Source organism: Parasteatoda tepidariorum, chromosome 9 (genome assembly GCF_043381705.1).
Source record: "Parasteatoda tepidariorum isolate YZ-2023 chromosome 9, CAS_Ptep_4.0, whole genome shotgun sequence".
Classification (NCBI taxonomy): Eukaryota; Metazoa; Arthropoda; class Arachnida; order Araneae; family Theridiidae; genus Parasteatoda; species Parasteatoda tepidariorum.
The window spans coordinates 46,845,264-46,851,143 of NC_092212.1; positions in this window are offsets into that span (position 1 = coordinate 46,845,264).

The window sequence follows — 5,880 nt, forward strand, 5'->3', positions numbered from 1 at the left end:
CACTAAAGAGAATGAAAATATTTTTAATACACCCTTTCCCTATTATCAAAAATTATATGAGGTTTGAATAAATTTAGATTTCATTTCATTTATTTTTCCCTTAGAAATCAACTACAGCATCAATTATTGTGTAAAATACTATCTGTCTAACCGAAGAACTCCCTCGCTAGTCATTTAAAATAACTGTCAGTGTCTTTGGTTACGAGGGGAAACAGATTCAAATAGGAATGTTGGTTAAACATTTAGAACAGATTTTGACTTGGTTGATCAAGAGAAGTATCAAAAACTCTCCACTTTGAAATGCATTTTGATTTGTTTTCTTAGTATCAGTCTGCTTCAATCTCTGTGCGGGAAGTTCTCCAGATAGACACAAAGTTTATTACTGATCTTAAAAATAAATAAAATAAAATAGGAAAAATAGATTGAAGCATGCGGCATATTCTCACCAAATTTTAAAAAATTGGTTACAATGGTTGTTAAGAGATGACGTTGGTAACTGAGAAATACTACAAAATAATTTTTCAATTTTAGGACAAAACTAACTGATGGGATGGAAGTAACTGTTGGTAAAAAAACATAGTTTTTACAGCCAATAACGTCATCTGTTGACGAACTTTGTAACTAATTTTTACTCTTGGTGAAAAATAAAGCCTCACATTCTCCTATAATTATTAAAAGTAAATATTACTTATAACATTATTTTCAGAAATAATAATTTCCAATTCTTTTTTTATTAAAACATCCATTTTACAAAACTAAAAAATTTTGTATGCTTTGAAGGAGTAATTGTGAACACAAATTTTCTGATGTCATTAATTTTATATTTTTAATGTTATTAGTAAATATTTTTGTTGTATATGTTTTCTGCTAGTTGGTTTTATTCTTTTATTAAACCAGGTTGTTGATCAGAAAATGTAAAACAAAACATTATTTCATAGGAATTTCTGAATATGTATATTATGCAATCATAATGGGTACTAGTATATTTTAATTTTTAAAAAAGTTAAAATTTTTTCCAAGTTTTAAATATATTATCCCTTTCAAAAAAATGTCAAGAGTTTTTAATTTCTTAAAGTACAGTACCCTTATCAAATAATTGTTCGGGACAAAATAAAAACATAGGTTTAAACTTCTAGAAATTAATGTGTTCTTAAAATAGAGCATTAATAGTAGATCAACCTCAAATAAAAACTTTGCTCTTGAAAGAGTCAATAAAGTTTAACTACAGTAATTTAAATATTGGTGCTTTTTTTTATTACATTTCACTACAAATGTACATAAATTGCTATGAGATGGTAAAGTTGCTTTCATTATTATTTGAATTTTATAGCTGTATATTTTTTATAGAAATTAGTACAAACTATAAGTTTAACATTGTTGTTGTACATAAATTTTACAATCAAAAAAATTTCTGGTCAAATTAGGTTTTTTTATTTATTTTTTAATAACTTCATTTGTTGCTTTGTTTACTTAAAAGTAAAATAGTTTGTATTCATTGTTTTTTATTTGAAGATCTTATTGAATATATACGTACCAACTAGTTAGCTTTTCTTTGTTACCTCTTATTAAATGAAATTTATGCACTCTATTTAAGGCATGTGTTGGTTACTAGTAGTAAAATATTTAGGATTTTTTAAATGTAGGTTATGCCTATTTCTATGTCTTGTTCATAAAATCTATAATTCTAGTGCCTATAATGAGATGTATTTAGAATTTTCATCAGCTGATTTAAGAATAAAATCTAAACATTCTTTTCTATTCCTATTAAAGCAATAGCTTTAAACAATATTTTCTTACACTGCTGTACATTATTTATTACAGTACAAGTAAATCAGTAGTTATAAATTAGGTATTAAAATACTCAAATGCTGTTTGTTATGACCATTTGATCCTTTTAGTTTTCTTTTTAAACCAATAATTAGTATGTTATTATCCTAGTGTTTTAATGTTTTTGTCTTCTAGGTAGCTAAAACTAATAAATTTTATGTACCTTACTGCCTTTTGAATGTACTTTTCTTAGAAAAAGCTAATTTTTAGTTATTTATTGTTATAATTTTTCCTCAGTTTTATGACTTAAACTAAACTAAAATAGTGAAAATAAGTAAATTTTAAATAAAATATCATAAGAGTCAGAAAATTAATGTATTTGCGATACCTATGAGTGCCGTATATTTTTCGATAAAAAATATCCCCGTAATTTTTTTTGAATTGTTTAGACCCAATTCTAACAGCAGTTATAAATGTTTTGTGATGTATTTTATGTTTAAAAATAAATCATAATTGATAAATTATTGACGAATCAAAAATCAATGAAATTTGATAAAATTTGTCCAAAAATATCAGGTTTTTTTTTATAGTTTTTGTAGACACTTTGAAGTTTTTTTAAATCTGTATGCTAAAATCGATACTTTGTTCACTTCAATCATCACTTATGAGTTTAGTTTGCCCTTTCGCGAAAATATATTCAATAGTATTGATTTTATTGCCCATGTAGTGTATTTAAGCATGAGATTTAGTATGGATATTTGACAAGCATTTTCAAATAAATAATGCACTATACTGGTAATATGTGATAAATCATTAAGAGTTTTATTTTGTTTGCTACTTTTGTTTGCTTTATGGTTTTACCAAAATGTTATTATTTTGCTCGATGTATTCTATTTCTTTATTCTATTTTGCTATTTCTTTAATCAACTCATATAAATGAATAAGAAAAGTTCAAAAACAAAAAAAAAAAATTATTTTTACTGTTATGCATAAATGTGTGTTCTCTCTACATTATTTCATAATAAGTTTCATTGATTACAAAAAACCAAATTAATTTTTATATTCGCCTTGATTTTGTTCATCTTGCAATATATCTGCATAAATTATTCAAACTTTTATAAGCAAAAGGCAGTTGGGTATTAAAAGTGCATATTCTTTTTTTAAAAAAATCAAAATGTTAATTATTTTTATTTTGCTATCTGATTTATTAAAGCATTTATTCATGACGTTTTTGTAAAAATTATAAAATGTCTTCCTTATGTTATTGTTGAAACAAGTGAAGTGCCATTATATTTTATTATATGTTATTAATTTGAATTGTTATTTTTATGTTGCGCATTGTTAGAAAGGTAGACACTAAGTGATTCGGTTTTATTTTACTCAATGTATATATATTTGTAGTTTTGATATTAAGGATTTATTTTGCATTTAATTGAAAAGAGCTATAAACCTATTTGTTAGTTAGCTATTGGAATTTTTTTTTATTTTTAAATACAGATCATTGAAACAATTTAAAGAATTTAAAGTTCTTCATTAGTGTGAATTTTAATATTTAGTGATAAAAAGCTCATAATAGTAAAATTAATAACAACGAAAGGCGATGAACAAAGTCTTGACAGTGAAAAAGCTCTTTTAATGTCATTATACTATTGACTCCTTCACCAAATTTTTATAATTTTTTCTAATTGGAACTATGAATCTTACTGAAATCTAGAGAATATTGACCTCTGCTGAATGTCAACTATCACATTGTTTTATATATTTGATATTAATTTGTTTATTGATATTTTAATATATATTCAAAATTTTAATATCTGAATAGATCTGATATCTGATTTGGAAAAACTCTGAATGCCAGGCAAGACAAAAGTATGCCAGCCAGTGGCATAAAAAATATCAGTGTAGGAAATACCAAACAAAAGTAGTTGTCAAATTAATATTAAATATGATCTAGAATATATTTCAGACATTTATCAAAGCAACAATGTAATTATTGATATTCACTAGTCAAAGCTGGACAACCACTAATTTCGGTCTTTCACAATTACATATGCAGTACTCGTGTAATCTAATAAAAATGCACAATAAAAATATCAATTTTTGGAATTTTTACTTTTTATAATTTTAATAGTTCTAATTTTCTGTTAAAAGTAGGATAATAAGAATTATCTATCCTTTTGTGAACTGGTATTTAACCGCACTTTTTAAATTGTTTTTAGTGTTGCATTTTGTTGGCATTATAAGCTAAAACCGTTGAGTTCACCTTGTAGAACAATTGAATGGTTGTGTCAGAAAACAGGTCTTCTCCAATAGATTTCCTATTAAGATTACCTGCTTCCTCGTCTGTCAATTCAATTGGAATATTTATAAAAGTGTTCTGTATTGTTTACCAAAAACTTCTCTCAAAAAAATATCTAAGCTTTCTGTAAACAATCATGAGAATAATATAAAATCATGATGCTGAACATTCAATTTAAAAAATAATTGAAAAGCAATTGTTGGATTCCTGGTCCATAATCATAGTTTAATCATAACCAGACTAGTCTTTAACCAAAATGAAATGCATATTGGTTGTTCTCATATCTCAAATTTCTGAAGTTAAACTGATTATTTCTACTATTTGTATATATTATTTCATCGACNATTCTTTCTGGCTAGTAATTCAATAAATTGCGACAGCGTTTTTGTTTCTTTCTCAATTAAGCAACACTTTGCAGCACATAATGTGCATACTTTTTTATATAAAGGATTCTAAAAATATATGTTAAGGGTGATGATTAGGAAAAACTCTGTGTGTATTTTTTTTTTTTTTTTTTAATTTTCTAAATCGTTCATGAAAAAGTTTTAGTCAATTTTTAAGCAATTTTCCTATATGCAGCTGGTTTAAAATCTATTTCTTACTTATTTACCTATTGTTAAGTTATGTTATATTTATCAGTTTGTTACAAAGTGGTTATAGCACATCAAAAAAAAATTTTTTTTCAAAGCAATTTTTTTTCTTGTAAGCTGGTGATCTATGATCCATCGAACAATATGTGTTATGGACTGAGATTTGTGCCTGCCATATATATATATATATATTAGATATGAAAATGCACAGAGTTGGATTTTCGTCTTATTGTTTTTATGAATATTAATACTGAATATGTGTGTTATTTTTATTTGTTAAAAGTATTTGTATTATCGTTATGTTTGAAATTTCAACTCAGATATAATAAATAAAACTTTTTTTTATAAACAATAATGTCTGTTTATTTCTATATTTTTATGCTGTTAAAAAAAAGTTGAAAGCTCATCTCTTTCAAAAGACATAAAGGGGAATATTTGTAGTGATAGAAAGTATATCTCCTATTTTATTACAAAAGTGATACAATTTGCATTTTTTGTTTTAAATGTGACAAGATAATTACTGATTTACCCATAAGCAGATCTGGATTACCCATTAAGCCATGCCCAGGGGCCCCCAATGATCAAGGGCCCCCTTAGAATGGATTTTTTTAAATTAAATTTTAAAAAATTTAGAAAAACAATGATTTTTCAAAATGTTATGATTATATTTTAGTTCTAATTTAATAAAATAAAGTAAAATTTAAGTTATTATTATTTATTTTAAATAAGCTTTCTTAAATGAAAAGATATATAAGTACTTTTATATTTGAATAAATAAAAAATATAGGAGAAAAAAATTTAATCTCAAGGGCCCCAAAAATTTGAATGGCCTGCGGCCCCTCGTACGCTTAATCCGGCCCTTCCCATAAGCGCATTTAGACATTTTTTTTAGGGTTAATACCATAATTTTACTTTCAGATATAGAGTAATGTAGTGTTAAATTTATCTGGAAAACAAAATCAGCGATTATCATGGAATTTAGGTAATAGGAGTTGTAGAAGTTGCCATTAGTTTTAAGCGATGTTGATTGGTCGATTTCCAATTCTTCACTATCTTATTCCAGAGGGATACAGGGCTGCAATTATAAATTAAGCATCATAAACTGCTTAAATGAATAATCAAATCATGATAAAAAAAAATGTTTTATTTTGGAAAAATATGGTTGTAGTTTATTTACGTCAAGGGATGAGATTTTTTCGCTTTTGTCTCTCGAATTTCAGAATT